This window comes from Rattus norvegicus, chromosome 7 (genome assembly GCF_036323735.1).
Source record: "Rattus norvegicus strain BN/NHsdMcwi chromosome 7, GRCr8, whole genome shotgun sequence".
Classification (NCBI taxonomy): domain Eukaryota; kingdom Metazoa; phylum Chordata; class Mammalia; order Rodentia; family Muridae; genus Rattus; species Rattus norvegicus.
Window position 1 is genome coordinate 97,834,664 of NC_086025.1, and position 20,601 is coordinate 97,855,264.

General features: G+C 42.3%; 1 protein-coding gene across 12 annotated transcripts in view; it reads right to left on the bottom strand.

The window, feature by feature from the left end:
• Asap1 (ArfGAP with SH3 domain, ankyrin repeat and PH domain 1) overlaps nucleotides 1–20,601 on the bottom strand; it is a 307,170-nt gene that overhangs the window by 159,310 nt on the left and 127,259 nt on the right. The gene's annotated exons all lie outside the window — the stretch shown is intronic.

Sequence of the window (20,601 nt, forward strand, 5' to 3'; positions counted from 1 at the left end):
AAGAATCAGAAAATTTAGTTCAAATCCAAAACATTAATTAATTCTATTTTTACCACGTGTAAAAATGTCTAGGTGTGCTTAACTTTAAAACTGGGAGCAAAAGCGCGAAAATAAAAATCATAAGATGTTGACGTTGTGTTCTCATGACAAAAAAAAATATATTCAAAATCAGCGTCACAGAACTCAGAATCTAGCATGGCACCCAAGAGGCTGGTGAGGGGGAAACAAAGGAAGTACAGGATACAGAAATAGCTTTCAAGTGCCTTAGGAGACACCACAGACAGGCAGCCGAGAGCTTAAGTTCTCAAGTGATTTGTGAGTGTCGCAGGAGTTTCCACATTTGTCCTCAGGTTACATAAGTGCTCTGCAGCTTCTGCTGTCTCATGAGCATGTCAGCGTGTGTAGGTCCATCACACTGACCTCAGTTGGGTATTTTTCTGACCATAATAGTGCTCTGAAATGTAGGAGTGCTGCGAGCCAGGAGCCTCACCTGAACAGCAAGAGGAACCTGAAGCAGATGAGTGCTCTGTGAGGGAGAGGATTCCCTCCCCTTTGGGTGCACTGAGAGCCTAACACTATAGACCATGGAGAAGTCAGCCATGGAAATTAGCACAACACCTCCTCCATCTCAGGGTTGGTTCATGCTACATGACAGTAAATAGCATGAAGGAAACCTTACCATACACAAGCCTCATGTGACATATAGTTTCAAAAGACACTTGAGCCTGGTCTACAGGAGGCATCCTGCCAAGCACACAAAACTGAACGACATCCTATACCCTACCTTACTAAACTAGAGGGGCGTGGCAGCTAGAAACCACCATTCCTATACTCAATGGAGAAAAAGAAACTAAAACACAAGTGAAACCATAACGCTATTTAAACAACCACCCAACCACCCTGTGGTTTTAGACATCAACAATGTCAGTGAAAACAAAGAAACTACAGACCCACTGGCTTCTGTTCCATTAGACATACACCAAGGCAACAGCCACCAAGGAGGAAACAAGTCCTCTCGGAGGACACTTCTACAGAAGCCAGTATTTCTTCTTGTTCCTTTTCCGTACTTAACACTGGTTTTGTACGTAGGGTACATCTTAGACTTAGACACATGATAAATGAGGTTATGGATAGAGGACACAGATGTCTGCATATTTCTTACAGTATTCGATCTTCTCTAAACATAAGCATAAAGGCCTGCAACAGAGGAGAGGCCACTCAGGATCTATGCACCCTACCTACTAACCACTAACTAGCAACTACATCGAACCCATCTTGTTTTCTTTGTTTTTAATATTTTCTTTAAGTCTTCTATGAATATCCTCCCAGTTAAGAGGGCACTACATATGTTCCTGAAGTTCTTTCCCACTAATTTGTCATTTAAAACATTCTTTAGATATAAACAGTGCAGGAATTCTCAAACCCCTTTCACACACAGGGTCGTTGAGCTAAAGGAGTGAGTGAAAGTCATAGCACTAACGAAGAATGAACAAGTCTGATATCTCTTAGCCCATCAGCCTCTCAGGGAAGGGCAAAACCTCCAAATGTCAAGCAGTTACAGTGAAACCGAGGGGAAACCTGAGAGAAGTACATAAACCCCACACCTTCCTCTAAACACTCTGGCTACTGCAGACCAGAAGCAAATGGTGGAATCTGAACTTACTCTTTCTCACTGCGCTTATGAACAATAGTCCCAGGATGAGAGGTTTACCAACCATAGCTCTGACACAAACTGCCTGTCTACAAGGCCTATCAGCTCTCTCTCAACTGCTAGGCAATAAGAAGGCTGTGTCACAGTTTGGGGTGGGCGGCTATGAGTGGGGTGTAGTTGTGTCTCAATGGCAAATGTTAGAAATCCATGCCTGTGGGATTGTTTAACCCACTCTTAAATGGTCATGGGGAAGTGTCATTCCACTAGCATGCATAAAAGGTGCATGGTGTGGTAAAGTCTAATTTGCTTTTGTATCAAACATGCAGGTTCATTTAAGTCTGGCTGCTTAACAAACAACTGTGCAATCTTAAATACAAAACCAATCCCTCAGTTTTAATGCCCTTTCTATAGAACGCAGTGGTTTGACTGGATGATTCTTACATCTTTTTCAACTCATATTCTCTTAAGAGTTTAGAGACATAAAGGGCAAGCAGGAAGACCATGAGATGTGATGTGCTCTAAAGAGCAGTTAGGGGCATCTATACCGAAAGCACACCTCCTTACTGAACCAGTGATTGACAGACACCTAAGGTCTGTGTCTCAGTTCAGTACTCTGCATTGTTACTGAATATCTCATCTGGAGTTTGCATGCTCCTTATTTTATTTGACCATAAAAAAAAGGCAAAGAGGTGATTTTCTTGCCTACTTTGCTGACAAGAACACTGGTCCACAGACATCAGGAGTCCTTTAAACGCATGGCAATGCCCAGGCAGAGCGCAGCTAGACTTGTTAACTGACCAGACACTGTAGCACTTTTTCCCTGGTTGTCTGATTCTTACCTTCTTTGTGCCTTGTCTGGAGGGATGGATTTCAAGGAAGCCAACCAGGATTAAATGGTGGTTTTGACTAAGAACACAGGTTTAGAAAAGCGGTGTGTCACATGACTGACTCAATGTAGTTGGCAATTAACATGTGATTCATCAATACAATCACACAATTGACTCTCCCAACTTTGAGCTGTAGCATTATTTATGCAAGCTAATAAAAGGCAAGAGAAAAAGAGGAGCAATCCATACATATTCATTAATGATCCCATTTAAGAAAGAAAATGACTAACAAAATGAAAATCATCCAGGTACTTAAAATTTGGAACAATTAGCTGTGAGGCTGCTTAGAGTGCCAACAGGGATTTTAATTTTCTACTTTATAATTTAGCCAAGCTATGTGTAATGGTTCTTTGCTGTAATTCCAGCACGTGGAGGCTAAGGCAGAAGGGTTCTGAGTTCAAATCCCGCCTGGGCTAACATGGTTAGGAAGGAGGAAGGGAAGGAGGGAGATGGAGTTAACCACATTTCTATTTCTATTGACACTTAAATATAAAAAAGGGAGTGGAAATTTGTCATTCTCTGTGTGGAAATTTGTTATTCTGTTGTTCTTGGGCATTAATAATCACCTAACTTGTGACACAGAGGCTGGGACAACCACTGACTATGTCATTTACAGATGAGTAATCAAGTAACAGTCCACACATTTTTCCAAGTAACGAAGACGTTTGAGATATACGGTATGGAAGCACACTCCACATACTTCACACATACCGTCAGGTAGAAGAGCTTGGGGCCAAAGCCTGCTGCCATGTGACACTGGACAAGTGATTTCATCTCAATGATTCCAATTATCTCATTTTTGCCAGTGTGAGGATACATAATCAAGGATTATTACTATTATACATAGAATATCAGGCCCTACATTTCCCTAGTATTCCTGGCTCCCTCCCTGCTCCCAAGTTCACAAATCTCCTAACAGTCTATGTTCTTACCTTTACTACCTGCCTCCCAAGATAAATGACTGATTGGTAACTTGACAAATTTGATTTGATCACACAGTCAAAGCAGAGCTATTTAATAACCTGCAACTGTGTGGTGTTTTAGGAACCAAAGAATCAATTTGATTATTAAGTAGAGAATTAATCATTTTTGGTAATTTTACCAAAGAGGAGATGAGAAAACACACATGAAACTAAACTGTGGCTGCATATAAACTTTATTTGTATTTAGCTATTGATCTTTCCTTTATGAGGGATCAACACAGCACAATCATCATCAGCCTGCTTATAAAATCATCAAATGGCTTTGACGCCTCACTGGAATCTGGGTATGGTCCACCAAGTACAATAGGACTGGTATTATCTACACCCCTGCTCTGCTGCCACTGCCAATCATGCTGTGAGTGGGAGTGACTGTGAGCTCTTGTGAGCTCCCCTTAGCAAACTGAAACACCAGCTAGCTTAACTGCCCACTCCTTTCTATAATATCAATATAGCTTAAAGAGACAAAGGCCTAATCCTGAATGCAACCACATGAAAATTCAACTGGAGGCTTTAACTGGAGGCATAAGGTCTACAAATGCTTTGGGGGAGAGATGAAATAATTCACGCACATTTCCTTTACCACACACTTCCTCAGTGCTTGTCTTGCTTTAGGTGTTAGGAATATAAAAATATAAACACACATTTCCTGAACTGCAAAAATTCATAGGCAGAGCAAATGTGTGTGCACTGATGGTACCAGCCCAGGGGACAGGCTGTACAGAAGACACAGCTTGGAAATATGTATGTATGTATGTATGTATGTATGTATGTATGTATGTATGTATGTATATATTATATATTTATGGATAGGATCTCACTCTATTCATGATTATCTCTGGATATAGAGCAGGATAACCTTGAGCTCACAGAGAGCCACCTGCCTGTCTCCCAAGTGCTGGGGTGAAAGGTTTTTGTCACCATGCCCACCTGGCCTAAAGATACAATTTAAATAATGCTCAAAACCTTTAGCTTTTAACATCAAGCCTGGGTTCAAGCTACTTGTAGGACACCGTTTTATCTCTGGTCTCCATTTCTACCTTAGAGGGTAAAGCTGCTGTTACCAGGAGTCTATGAAATAGAGCAGTCGAAGGCTCCCTAGCCTCTTCCCGCCCTTCTCTGCAAAGCCCAAGGCCTACCTTCATGTTTCTGTGCTCTGTGGGAGTCTCAGAGAGGCTGAGATATTTTGCACTGTTTGGTGATGATCATATTAAATAATTAAGGTTTTCAAAGGTTGCTACTGGTAGGCAGGGAAGCATACACACCAACTATGTCACTCAAGCCACAATTTCAAAACCTATTCCTGATCAGGTAATTATCAAGAGTATAAACACCCTTGGGATCTTTTTTTAAAGGATCTCATCCCCTTTTCATGAGGTTTTATGAAAACTACAGAAATTACAATGTGAAGACATAAGTACAACATAGACCACCACAACAAGAACCAATGGGCCGCATACAAATCAAGTGTGTTCCAGATATTGGAAGATGATGTTAGAAACAGTTTGCCCTATTGGAGTAGAAGAGGTCATGACAGCAGAGAAACAATGGTCTTGACCATTTGAAGAAAATCACCATTAATTAATCTGACTGAAGTTCAAATGACAATAACTAGGCCAAATTGGGCAACACCCACAAAACATCTGTTAGCTCAACATGGCAAGTTGGCCACATTTATGAGTGCTGCAGGTACTACTGTAAGAAAGAAGAAAAGCATTCCATGTGGATTGCAGAAGTAGGGATCTGGTGGCTGGCAGGACAGGCTTCTGTGAGCATCCAATGGCTCCAGGAAAAAGAAAGGAGCCGTGGGACTACTGCTCCGGAGGGAAGAAGAGACACATCTGTTAGAAACAGAAGTTAAAGGTTAGTGGTGCCACCTTCTCATATTAGATGGAGGATTTCAAGAGAAACATCCAGAGATGTTATGCTGCAAGGTGAGCTGTGTGTAGTAAAGAATACAAGTGAGGGGATGGGGCTGAGGAAGAGTCCAGGTAAAGGCAGATTGAGGAAGGCAAGTGCCGACACTGAACAAACTCAATGGCTAGCTTGGTTATGTTTGGAAAACCCATGACAATGAATTACATAGACACTGATACAAAGCACAGCTGTGAGGAGTAATGGGGGATGGGGCTCAACTTGTCAAATTGTCAATTTTTCAATTGCTAATAAAGCATGAAAGATCTGTGGAGAAGCAAAAATCATTTCCCACTATAAAAAATAAAATGATATCTCCTTTGGAGGCAATGGGACTCACCTCTTATATATCCATTAGTGGGAGCGGATGGTGGCCCAAAAAAGGATGGTGCTAACATCTGTGAAGGAGAAACTTGGGGACCTGACACCCCTTCTAAGACCCAAAAGAGTTAGCAAATCCATGTCTTGTAATCGTGTTCCCACTGACTCCATGACACTGTGTACTTCCTTGACTGCCAATATGCAGTGGATTACTTCAGGGAACAGCAGGCCAAAGAGCAAGGAAGACCTGGCGACCCACACTCATTTTTCTACAGTAAGCACGGAGGGGAGTGTTAGCAAAACAAACACCAAGCTCTGCCTGCGATGATCCCAACAGGTGACCTTCCCTGAAGGACTTTCAGACTTAAGAAAAGAAGTGTAATATTCGACAAATAGTATTAAGTTGGACTCAGTGCAGGCCCGTGGCACAGTGATCACAATTCCACAAATGAAGAGAAGCTTACACACTTCAGCCAAAATAAAATGAAGCTCTTGTCTTCCACAGGCAGCAGCCAGAATTTCCTTATGGACATCAAGTGCTTGATCATGCCTATCAGGGAGGGTTCAAGTCACTGCTTCCTGCTGAATGTCCTGATGAGAATGTTCTAGCTGAGAAGGAGTAGGAGCAAGGACCCCAGTATCAAGTACAGAAGAAAATATTGAGCTCAAAGCTTACTGGCAGAGATATAGTAAAATCTGGTACCTGTCCTCAATTAGAAAAACCACTGCCTGTTCAGGAAGCTTCTGAAATCTCCTGTGGACTGTTTTTTGCAACTTGTAGTTGGTGAGTAAACTGATAGTCTTCTTTTCTCTGTATCAAATCTTGCCCGCCCAATTTTATTACCCTATCCTCTACATCCTCCCTTGCTGTGACAGGCTGCCAAATCATGGAGATGTGGCTTGGAAGTAAATGAGGCTCTGATGGAGTCAACTCATGATCACACAAAGAGCCTCACAAGTAAAAACAGTTCGTCTTCTATAGACAAACAACAATTTGCAGAGGAGCTGAAAGTATGAGTTGCCAAGTTACCATTTGAGAAATCCAGTAATCTCCACACTTCCCTCAAGGCTTGCCTCTACTGAACTGAAAAGGAACCTCTGCATTCCGTACATACGTCGCCCTCCAGATAGAAAAGAGGAAGACTGGTATGAAGGAGGAAATACAACAGGGGAAGCTTAGAGTGCGTGTCAGAATCTCTTAGTGTTAGAAAAACCCCAGAAAGACAAGGAATGACACCCAGGAAAATGCTGGGTGTGGAAATGGACAACTGCTCACATGCACACACGGAATGCAAGAGGTCCATGAGAATGATTACTTAAGACTTCAGCTAACTCTCTCCTCTGCCTCCACACATTCCCACTCCAACACTGCAGTCCTCATTAAAGGAATGTCATCTTCTGAAGTCCCTTTTGTCCCCCAGCTGTATACCCTCAGAAGAGAACAATAAAGAGTGGCCGAGACACTATATAACAGTGATACTATCTTCTTGTCTCCCATGAGGCCCCAACAAGAAAAGACGAATGGGAAAGGTGACAAATCAGAGTGAATCAAGACAATTACAAATGGCAGGAATCAATGGGGCAACATTCACACCCCAACAGGGCAGCCAGAGCTCCCATTTTCACAGCAGAAGGGGATTTGTTCATTTACTTATATGTTCTGTCATCGAAGCTCCTGTATGTTTGATTTCTAAGGGAGAAGCCTGGCCATTTCCAAGTATTCTGTAGCATTCTACTACATCCAGTGCTTATAAAGGGACAGTAAAAAAAAAGATAAGCTCCAGACCTTGTGAGTTGATTGTCAAAGGCAGATCCAGAAGTATATTTTTCCTTCTAGGCTTTTTACAAAGCTCTTAAGAGAAGCCAGGCTCAAAATTTGAGACCCATCTCCTACTTTTCCTCTCCCTTCCAGATGAAATTCACAAAGGAGACATCAGGTAAACAGCACAGAAATGCAAAGAATGAAGTCATATTTGCAGTCACTTAACATACAGGACGAGCCTGTAAGTCAGGCTACATGGGTATTTTGTGAACAGGACTCTTCTGGGGCTTTGCAGCCTGTCTGGATTGATGGGTAATAAGGTAGACTGGTCAGCTTTATAATCAAAGCAACAATGATCTGCCACCCTCCCCTCGTCTATTCTAAAAGAAAGGCTTGCAGAAGTATGAGCTGTCTAAACTGGGGTTTATGGAAAAGATGAACAAAGGGTAAGAAGTGGACATGGTTTTCAAGTTGTAAAGGGTGATTTCATCAAGATTCAGTTGCTATAAAATTCCACTCCTAGGCCAGTCTTCTCCCACCCACAGTCTTCCTACTGTTGTGCACAAGTGTAGCTAAGAAACGAAAGACGCTGATGGAGCATTTCTGAAATCTCAATATGGGAACTTCCAATCTGCTATTGAGTTTTCTTTCTTTCTTTCTTTCTTTTTTTTTTTTTTTGGTTCCTTTTTTTTTTCGGAGCTGGGGACCGAACCCAGGGCCTTGCACTTCCTAGGCAAGTGCTCTACCACTGAGCTAAATCCCCAACCCCGCTACTGAGTTTTCTACATGAAATACATAGTTTTATTAGCTAATAAGGAGAGATGCTATTATTTCAAAAGGAAACAATATATATATATATATATATATATAAATAAATATAAGAGATGTTTCCTTCTATGACGTGAGCAGCTCAGACAGGGAGAGGGTACTATGACTTAAGATATTTAGCAAGTCTAACAAGTGAGAGCAATGAGTCCTAGGCAGTCCTGCTCAACAATGGCCACTCTGACTGCACAGGAACATCCTCATTCCTAGGCTCACAGTCTTATCCAAGGCAGTTTAGTCTCTGGCTCCTTCCTAATTCTTGTGCCCAACCCCTATGTTCCAGCTAGTTCTTGAAATGAAGAATGGTCACAATGGTCAGGTCAACCTGGCACAAGGTCCAGCTATGACAGCCAGGTTCAGAGAAAGAATGACATTTCCAGCCCATCAGTCCAGGGCTAAGAAGAGATTTGAAAACCAGCTTTGTATAAGGCAGCCTCAGGGTCACCACCCATTATCCATCACTGGGCCAGTTTCCTTGGATTACTTTGATAAGTGACCATATAGCTCAGAAGACTATGAATGCCTCTAGCATAAGAAACTCCCATTGCCCTATCTTCTGGCACAATGCTGGATGTTTAGATACCTATGTCACAAACAAAAACAGTTACTGTGAAGTTCATGTGGATTGTTATAAAATATCTGGGAAAAAACAAACACACAATTAGCAGAGGTGTCAGCTATGCATTAGCCATGGAAAGGCTAACTATAGTACTACAAATGAGCTCACAAGATAGAGTTCATGCAGAGCTCTAATTCTGTGGCCACGGGTTTCAAAAAGGCCTCTAAAAACACTGTGAAACATGGCACTATATATACACTATTATATATAATATATTATATATAAAGAGAATATGTTTATGTGTATATAATAATACTAATACCAATCTAATAATAATTCCATTAACCATATTTCATGGAGGTATCAGGAACATTTGTGCACCAAACCCACACTGTGCTATATTTAAAAGGTAAATTTACTAAGTTTAGGAACTGGTCTATATTAAAGAGAAAAAAATCCATCTAATGAAAGAGAATGTTAGGGGTGTGTGTGTGTGTGTGTGTGTGTGTGTGTGTGTGTGAGAGAGAGAGAGAGAGAGAGAGAGAGAGAGAGAGAGAGAGAGAGAGAGAATATGAGAACGCACCACTGCTGCCATCTGAAATCCCAGCCTTGCAGACTTTAATGGGAGGTGATCATTCTTCAAGCTCATCACCTACCGCTCTACGAAAACACAGACCTGTCAATACCAACTTCTTCCTGCTTCCTTGGAGTTACAAGGAAGAAGGCTTCTTAGAAGTAGAGGTTTACCTGGTTGAGCTCCAGATAAAGTAGAGTATGTCCCTGGGTAATTCTATTCATAACAGTTACCCTGATCCTTGTGAAAATCTTTCTGAGTGGAGGCACACAAAGCCCAGGCTAGGGAAGGGAACAGGAGACCTAGTATCCAACCCACTATCATTTTACTGGAGCAAAGTTCTCAGAGGGTCAGCTGAGATGGGAACAGGGGTGTACATGCCTGTGCTTATTCAAAATGCTATCTCAACATCCTGGCTTTCCTTCCCTCTTTGTTGCTGCTACATCTCTTTTGCTGTGTGCTGAGAGGCAGCTACTTGCTTATCAGTTGTAGCAGCTCAGCTCAGCTGGCCTTCTACCTCGGCAGCAGCACAGACCTGATTTATTCACTCTGGCTCCCTCAACACTGCTCCTGTTGTCTGTCTGTCTGAATCACTCATATTCAGGCTGAACACAGAGTGACTGACTACATAACCAGTTTAAGAAGAAAGACTATGACACTTCCAAGGCAGCTAAACTTTGCTCTCACATACTTACAACCTCCCTTTGCTTGAGGCTGCTGTAAATATCTCAGGCTGAAGTCCTTTCCCTAACCTCTGCATACAGTACAGTATAATACCTTTCAAGGTTAACTGACCAGGTTAGAGAAAACACTGAGAATTCATACTGGTCACTCGGGAGGATAAAAACAAAGACACACACACCCCACCAAGACCTAAAAATCTCAAGGGACTGACCTGACACAGTATAATTAATGACGGACATCTGTGGGTAAACACATTTCCCTTAGAAAACTGCATTAGAGAAAGAGAGAGCAATTGTCTATTTTCCCATCTGCAGCCTTCTTATTGTGACTGTTCCTTTGCTACTGGACAGATAACTGGGGCCATGTAGGAGCTCCTCTGGGTCCTAGCTGTGGGCTATAACCTAGAGAGACACTGCTGGTAATCTGCTGGCACAGTCAAACCATCCTCTACAAGTCCCCAGTTCTGCTGCTCAGCTGCATCCATTAGTTGCACGTAGAGGTGAATTTAGGTTCTGAGCCCACTACCAAGAGATAAAGTCAAAAGAGAGCGGGAAGAAAGCACACACATTTACTTTTCCCCTTAAGAGCCCATAATCCACAGGAAGAGAGGGTGCACTCAAGATCAGCCTTGACTTAGGTAGCTGGCACTTGTTACCCAATCATCTAACTTGGGCAGGCAAAGACTGAAGCAAAGCATAACTGGGGAAAAGGGCACACTGTACAGTTAGCTAAATGGGCCAATGGGGCCAATTAGTTAATGCAAAGAACCACTGAACTAGGAACTAAGTCGTGGGAGACTAAGTAAATATTCCTATTTCTAGATGGCTAGGACGTCACTGCTAAAATGTGAGGTTTCTTAAGCAATCACTTTGTTCTAAGGATGCTGGGTTCTTAAATAAATGTCAAAGAGCTAGTGAATAAGTATAGGTCAATGATTCCCAACGCTGTGACCTTTTAATGCAGTGCCTCCTGTTATGGTGACCCCCAACCATAACATTATTTTGTTTCTACTTCACAACTGTAATTTTGCTACTGTTATGAATCATAAGTATTTGATATTTAGGATATAAATATATTATCCGCAGGGGTCAGGTTGAGAACTGCTGGTATAGATGGCTATGCATAACCAAACCAATGCTTTACAACCCAGGGCCTGGCAGCCATGAGAACCTAATACGGACAGTTACACCAATGTTTTGATTAGTAGGAAGACCCCCAAGTGACAGAACAGAAAAGAACTCCTTTTCAAGGGTCAAACATTATTTCTGTCCTAGAAATGCAGCCATGGGTTAAGCATTTCTTATATAAATTTACTTAAAACATCAAATTATTTTGTTTTTCCCCTGGCAACTCAACTGTGCTGTTCTTAAGTGTGAGCTCTATAGACAGCAATGTTATGTTGTGATGTCAAAAGGTTAGACACTCCTGGAAGCATGATACCTTTTACAAATGCTGCTCTTTTGAACCCATTCTACATTCTACAGTTAGAATAGTATGTCTACAAAGCAAATCAGAACATGCCAGTCCCTGTTTCAAATTCTAGGAGGTTTGCTTTCTGTTGCTCTGAGGTTAAAGCCCTGGTGTTCTTCCAGACTTGGTTAAATCCTCTCCCCAGCTAGCTTGGGCTGCAACACCACTTTCTTCCTTAAAAAAGGTAGGTTCTTACTCACCTCTACTCTGAGCCCAAGATAAGATCTCCATTCCTCTAGTGGGTCTCCTCTAGTACAAGAGTCAAGGCTGTGTACCCTGCCCTGGCCTCACAGACTGACCTGCAGTGAGCCCATCATGACACTGATCATGCCCCACTGTAAATCACTAACTATATGCAGAGCGGCTGCAAAGCAGAAATCACGTGTTTACTTTGGGACATCCTAGTACATGACAGCATGCAAAGCACAGTCTGTGTACTTCAGAAGCATAAACAAGTACCTCTCAATGAAATGAATGTTGAGGACAACAGACAATAGGTAAAGGCAGCAAACTAAACCAGAAGGCACCAAGGCCAGGCTGGGTGTCCAACAGTGTCTCACTACCTCTGTTTGTCTGTCCAGAGGCTGAGAGAGAAAGCCAGCAACTGGGGGACACAATGACAACAACACAGGCTGTGCCCACTCCGCTCTGAAGGAGCAGGGCATGGAAAACCAGAAATCTGTCCAGAGTTTCAAGTGTGACAACAGAAGGCTGCCTGAATGGTGCATGTGTACAGAACAATGTCACAGTGGCATACACGCAATTGGGGGTGCTAGTGACTGGGACCACTCACAAGTCCTGTCCTCACCCCCTCATCTGGCATGGCTCTTTCTTCTCCAATCTCTTTGCAAACATCGCATATCCAGGTATGTGCTTGACTAGAAACCCATGTGATGTACACACTAAGCTGCTGTCATTCCCTGCAAGAAGACAAAGTCAGACTACATGTTGAACATAAAACAGTGCAGAAAATGCAAAAATATTTAGTATTTAAATAGACAGACACCAAGGAATTGGTGACTTGGAGAAACTTTTTAGAAAAAATAAGCTGAAAAAATCTAATGATTAAATGAGCAAAGGCTCATTGAAAAAATAAATGATTAAAAACAAACTTAAAAATGTTACATTTCAGGACGAGAAATTGTGCATGCTAGAGAAAAAATGAAAGCTTACATTAGATGAGTAAACAGTATAGACTACTGTGGTTCTTTTTTTTTTTTTCTTTTTTTTTTTTTCTTTTTTTTTTTTTTTTCGGAGCTGGGGACCGAACCCAGGGCCTTGTGCTCGCTAGGCAAGCGTTCTACCCCTGAGCTAAATCCCCAACCCCCTGGTTATTTTGTTTAAAAAAAATTCTGATCAATGGACCAGAAATTCACTGAAGGACAGTTGTGAAATGAGCCGCATATGCAGGATGTGGAAGTTACTTAGGCCAGGAGTCAGGCAGTTCCTTGGAAAACAATTCAACCAAAACAAAACCTGAAAAACAAACAAGCTTTAACACATACAGTTTCTTGGCCCAACACTAAGAAGAGAAAAATTCACAGAGGAGCACTACATGCATCACTAAAGGTTGACAAGTTCCCAGAATTCAGTGAGCAGACCACAGAAAGCGACAAACAACAGATGTGGCATTCAACCTTAATTAAGTAAGGGATCTTATAATCAAACCGGTTTATGACACTTAAATGAGATCATCATCATGTGTTTCTCCCCTTAATGAAAAGGAAGGCAGGTGTGGTGACACAGGCTGGTAATCCCAGTACTCGAGGTAGAGACAGGACTGCCACACGCTCATGGCCAGTCAGAGCTATAGGGCACAGTCCTGTCTGAAATGGAGGGAGGTTGGAAATTTTATATGACTGGTACTTTCTGTGTGTTAGGAGGTAAGAGTCCTGTGCTCTGAGCAGCTCAAGGCAAGCATACTCTGAGAGCTCGGCTTGGGCTCTAAATTGAAATTACACCTGCTTCCTTAGAATTTCTGGTTTACCTGCTGTAAAACTCCCAGCGTATTCACAGTTACCCAGCTAGATACACAGTAGGCAAAGGCTGAGAACCCCATTGTTTCTCACATTAATAGAAAGTCCTTATTATCTGGAAAAGATTGTGAAGATGAAGAAACAGACCCAAAGGCTAAATCAGAAAGTACCACCCTAATTTAAAAAAGGAAAAACAAAACTTTTTTTCTTTTTTCTTTCAAAACAACTGGGTCCTTAAAAATAGAGTCATGTCTTCAGTTAAGACAAGGAAGAGGACCTACTAACTAATCCTTTACTTCCTGTCTGGTCTAGGTTTCAGCAGAACATCAGTCACAGTGTGGATCAATGTCTGCCTGCACTCCAAGACCAGTAAGAGCCTTGCCCCATGCCACCCCGCCTCTCCCCATCCCTTCCCTTCTACTCCCCTCCCTGTCTGCAAAGCAAGTAGTGTGCTAAGGCTAAATCAAAACAATCTGACTAAGCTGTAGTAGACCTTCTTAGTACAGAAATCCACGCCCTCTGATGCATTACAAGAAATGATGCCAAAAAAGCTCATTAATCCAGATTTTACTACGTGAAGAACAGCCATCCAACAGCACTGGGTACTGTACTCAGACCTCTATAAAGGTACAGAAAATTATGGGGCTACCTTCCTCACTGTCCTTTAGGTAATAAGAACCAACACTCAATCTTGGAAAAAAACCCTCATTCTTTCAACATGCTCATAGACCTGTCTTGTTTGCCCTGGTTTTCTAACTATTTTCCCATGTCAACAGTATGTGTGTGCACTGTTTAGCATATTCCACTTGCAGATTTCCCAGGCACTCGCTGCCCAGTAAGGGTGTCGCAAGGTATCTGCAGTTCTAAAGCAAATCTTGCACACAAGATAAATGTCAAAGAAATGGAATGACTGGGTCAGAGTTCTGATGAGAAGATTTAACCTCTATGAAGGCAAAGTCCCTTCCAAATCACAGAAGACCACACCACTTGGCAAGAACTCAAATACTAGAAATTTCCCAATTTCTATGATCTGGGGATCAACATTCTAAAAACCACAGATGTGTAAATAAATAATTTGCCTACAGCTGCTGTCCAACATTACATACAACATGTGCACAGAATTTTAGAAAACCATGGCTTATCTTTACACTTTAACCAATGAAACCAAATTGTACCAACCGAAATCAAAAACACTCTCTCATGTGGTAGACACAAAACTAAATAAGGCTGGTAAGAGTAAATATTTTAGGGGTGTGTGTACGTCTACAGTGCACACTGCTACAAATAGCAACCTCAAGAGCTGACAGATATGAGAAAAGCGAAATATGAAGACACAAAGTCCCGCAAAGTAAATGCTGGCATTTAAGCTTGCACTTCCAACTATTCCTTATGGCAAACAGAAGAACACATTGAGAGGGCAGGTCACTAATAGGTACAGAAAAGAAGAAGCAGCTTCTTCATCCAGATCAGCTGCCATCAGTGAGAGGAAGGAATTGATGGCCACAGGGAGATGACCAAAGGTGGCAGACAAGCCTCTGAGCCAGACACCACCTAGAAGAGAAAAGGTGGGACACCTAGGGTTTCATTTAAGGCAGCAGGCTTAGCTTTGTAGAGCTAAAGCACCTGGGAGATGTGAATCACCAGACTGTACCCCTGCACAGTTAGCTTCTGGGATTAGCACATCAGAGGGAGAGAACAGAGGACATTGGGAATGGAAAACAAACTCAAATTCCTCAGGCCAGGGTGCAAGGCTCCCTCAGCAGTGTGGTTCTTTTAACATTGGCAGACTCTGTGTGTTCAAAGTCACGGAGCTAAAAGGCAACGGATTCCAAGGAACGCTGTGGTTCTGCTTTTCATTTTTGAGGTGCCCATGATCAAATCAAGACAAGACCTGTGTGAACGCTGGGCAAGCACTTTGCAACAGAGTTGTACAACATTTGTTCCACATTACAAAAAACTTAGGTCACCACAGAAAAGATGTATTGTGTTTTTATTAAAAATTAAAGAATCTACACACAATACAGAGAGTAAGTACAGGCATAATACCCGAGGTGCCTGTGTCTTCAGAAGGTCCAGACTCGAATCCTGCCTGTCTTTGACCATTCGCTATAAATAGTTGGCCTTCTGAATGCTGTGATTTTAAGTATGTGCCACAGAACCTAGCTTTAAACTGTATCTTCACTTACAAAATGGACTTTAGATTACATTTGCCCCTGAGATTGCTGTGAGACTAATGGTTTCGAAGCGAAGTGTCTGCTTAAATATTTCCCCTACAATATCTACAACAGATTTAGGTCAGAGTTTAACAATCCCCACATAAGTGATATTTTGAATGGGATGACTCATTGTTAGGGGCATGTCCTGTGTACAGCAGGGTGTGTTGCACATATCTGAGCTGGCAGTTATCAATATCATTCTTACAACTTTGAGACAATCAAAAATGGCTCCAGGGATATACTAAAAGATGTTTTAATTAAATGAATGGATTAAACAAACTGATACACTGTGACGATAGGATTTATTTAGCAATAAAAACAAATGAGCTATCAGGCTAAGAAAAGACTGAGTGAAGAGGTCAATTTGAGAAGTTCTTCTGACTCCAATTATATGATGTTCTAGAAAAGCCTAACTATGAGACAGTAAGGTTGGTAGCTGCTAGGGTTGGGAAGGGAGATGAATGAACAGTGCACAGAGGACTGTTAGGGCACTGAAATCAATACAGGAAAATAGATACTTGTCAAAATTCCATGGAGTGTACATCATCAAGTGGGTGCTAAACCATGGGCTTTACTTGGTAGCAATGTATGGTACTGGCTCATTAGCTGTTACAGATATACCACACATTGACACATTGTGTAATGGGAAGCCATGGTGGCAGTATGGGAGGGAGAAATCAGTAACATGAGGATTCTGGATTTTCAGTTCAATTTTCTACAACTCTAAACTGCACATTCAAAAAAGCTATTAATAAATTTCTGAATAAAGGGAGAACTTTTTTTTCTAGACAACACTAAATGTTGTCCCAGAAAGGGAAAGGCAAAAGTCACCCCACCTCTGTTGAGAAACACTGCAAGGATTATCACCTTCCCTCATCTTTCTGCTAAAAATGAAAATTAAAATAAATGTACTTTTATGGTGATTGCAATAAAGCACCTTGCACAGTTGCAGTTTCAGATAGGAATATCCAACACAGAGTTGCACTTAAAAATCTGACATAAGTCAGTTTAAGAAAGGAGCACCAGTTTCCTCTCAATTCTTCTCCAATCTGCTATTATATACACATTAGAAGATGATAAGAACAGTTTTAATTCATAAATGTGATCAAGTCCAGTAGCATCCCAAAGCCTAGCTTAACAGGTCAGGCCCACAGACAGCCTATGGACATAGCATCTGTCTCAGTCTGTTTAAGACAAGCTCATGCTTAGTTCTGTCATCCTTCAAATGTCTGAGGATGTCTCCATCTTAATGCGGAAGTGTACCTAACTGGGGGAGAGAATCTTACCTGTCAACTGAGTTCCCACCTCCTATGCTAGACCTTCACATCCATTTCCCAGCACGGACAGAGGGATCTTTGTTAAATGGAAGCTCACCAGGTTATCTGTCCTTCCTCAAAATTACAACAAATAAACTCCAAAGACCCCATATTCGCAAGGCAAAGGCTCAGTGTACCTGGTCTTAACCACCTTTCCAGTCCCTTCCTCGTACACTTGGGCTACACCCTCTCCTTGTTTCCTGAACACACCAGCCATGCTCCTGCCTCAGCCTTTGCACTGCTGGTCCTCTTACCCATAGTGATTTCCATCCAAGCATTTGAGTCCCACTCGCCTCCCCCTTCCACCATCCCCTTCCTTACCCAAGCTTTTTCTCCATAGCACCTTTTACCACCTAATACACTATTACCTGAGTGCTCATTTGTCTGATTTCCTTAGCCTGCACTTTCACTGTTTTTAGACAATCTCCACCTTACGGAGAAGCACAATATGGCAGATCATTCAGTTACTCGGTCATGTAACCATTCAGCTCCCATTTGTCAGTGGGAAATTAGGAGAGTTGTGTTAGTGCAGGTCCAGCTCAGCCCCACTCTGGTTATTCATCAACCATTACTTCTCAGACAGCATTCACCAGTGCCCTTTATAGCATCCAACCATCATCAGGGCACACCGTGCACCGTCTTCATTAACTTAAAGTCTGGGATCAAGAAGACCAGGTTCTAATTTACACTTGGTTACTCAAGTGACTATGAAGTTATACTAGTTATGCCTGATGCTTCTCACCTGAATAGTGATGACAGTGATACCAGCCTGAAAGGGTCCTTAAGGAGGTGGAAGAAGATTGAAGCCTAGGAAGGTGGCTGTCCCACAGGGAAGGTGGCCACAGCAAGCACTCCTGAGCTATCAGCTCTTGTTCTAAGTACTATTATTTAGCAGGCGACCCCTCACAGATTTGCTGTCTGTTTATGCAAGTCATTGGAAATGAGTGTATACCTTAAGTGATTCCCTTTGAGCAGCTACTTGGATAATGGCTTCTTTTTTAATGCCTCCTTCCCCATACTGACAACCTCTTAGCCTTTGATAAATGCTCTTTTTTTTAAGCCACAAAATCAATTCAGAAGCAAAAAGAAAACCTTATCCATCCTCATTAGCACAAAGCCCCCAGGGATCCGCATGGTCAAAGGTCTGAGTAGAATCAGTCCTTCATCTCCACCTAAACTTTTTACTCCAGAGACCCAGAGACAGAGAGGTCAACGGCCTCAGAGCACAAAGGGAACTCACAGCTTTTGCTCAAGATTAAATTAGCAGATGCAATGATGAAAGGGCCTGGGAAACCATTTGGTTTATATATACAGAAAGCCTTCAGCAGCCACATGTACCTTAACATTTATTCATATTCACCACGTGTTTGATCTCTGAGGTCCTTTAAAATTGTAGTCTTTTATGCCAGATATAGAAAGCCAAATGGAACAGGAACTGCAAGTCACTGTAGCCAGCTAAGTTTGCACCAGTGTCCTCCTTGGACTAGAACACCCATGTCTGTCTGACTTTTGTCATGCCTGCACCTCAGGATGAACCTCAAAAGTCATTTGCTCCACAAGGCATTCTCTGGGCAACATCATCCCTATTCCATCAATGGCCCTGTTTGGCTGAGTGATTCTTCAGCCATAGTTTTAAAAGACATGGCCGCACAGGTGGGCTTAATAACTCAGAATCTCCCACCCCTGTCTTGGGAATGATGGGGGTCAGACACCCACCACCATGTTCAGCTGCCTATTTGGTTCCTTCTTAGCAGTCATCAGTACTTGAGTTTACCTACACATCTCCTTACTTTTCTCTGTCTCTCCTATGATGTGCCTTCTACACACACACACACACACACACACACACACACACACACACACACACACCCTTACTGTATTCCCTATCACCTTAGAACTGCTATCAAACACTGAGCACTCAATTTAATAGCTCTTAAATAAAGAGATAAACCAAGTGTTCAGGAAATAACATTTAACTAACTACAAGCTAAAAGTATTCATCTTCTTTGTGAAAAAAAAAAAGATGGTCACAAAAAAAATGTATGCTCTTGATCTATGGCTTGCCTAAGGTCTGGGGATAGGCTCAGAGATTTAGGTCCAGGTAAACCACACCAAGCAGACCAGTGATGTCCACTTCTGCATACAGTGGCTGACAGAACCTTCTCTGCCACATGCCTACAGTGATTATCTTGGTGTTTTTCTGTCACCACTCAACAGGGAACTTTCTCTTCCCTGCTGTAAGTCCCCTCTCACTCACAGGTTACATGTTTCTCACCCCTCACTTGAGCTTCTAATAGAAAGCACGGGGCCACACATCTCCAGTTCCAGTTCCCATGCTTTAATTTCTCAGACATGAAACCATGTAACTTAGGAAAGTTGGTGTCAAAACACCAGCTGGAAATCCTAATTGAAAACAGGTATTTATGGCTTCAGAATGCTATTGTTACAGTAAGCTGATTTTCCTAAAACATTTGTTAAGCTTTTGTACTAAGAGACACTTGAGGGGAGTGTCCTTTGCACAGGAAAGCTTCAGTGAGCAGCTTCCTCCTTTACAGTTGCCTCTACTTTCTGGAGTAAAATTGAATAAACAGTACATTTTTAAAGCCAACAGCACAAGTTTGCTCCTAGCATATTACATTCTTGAATATGATTGTAACGACAAGCACTTTGCTATAATGAGAGAAAAATCTGAATCTATTCTTTTAATGCTGAGGACCAAACCCAAGGCTATGTGCATGCTGTGGGTGGAAGCCCTCTCTCTACCAATGAACTGCACCATGTCATTAAGTTAGAGGTAACCTATGAGTCATGGCTTCAAAATTGTATTCCAAAGATGAAAGGTATTTCACAATGATATTCAGTTGTTTAGTTTAAAGTATAAGATATTAGAGTATTTTCTCTTGGGGCTAGAGAAATGGCTTAATGGTTAAGAACACTTGTAGGGAAGGAACACCCATTCAGAGCCTGCCCCACATGTGGCCCATACATATACAGCCACCCAATTAGACAAGATGGATGAAGCAAAGAAGTGCAGGCCGACAGGAGCCGGATGTAGATCGCTCCTGAGAGACACAGCCAGAATACAGCAAATACAGAGGCGAATGCCAGCAGCAAACCACTGAACTGAGAATAGGACCCCCGTTGAAGGAATCAGAGAAAGAACTGGAAGAGCTTGAAGGGGCTCGAGACCCCTTATGTACAACAATGCCAAGCAACCAGAGCTTCCAGGGACTAAGCCACTACCTAAAGACTATACATGGACTGACCCTGGACTCTGACCTCATAGGTAGCAATGAATATCCTAGTAAGAGCACCAGTGGAAGGGGAAGCCCTGGGTCCTGCTAAGACTGAACCCCCAGTGAACTAGACTGTTGGGGGGAGGGCGGCAATGAGGGGAGGATGGGGAGGGAACACCAATAAGAAAGGGGAGGGGGAGGGGGATGTTTGCCCGGAAACCGGGAAAGGG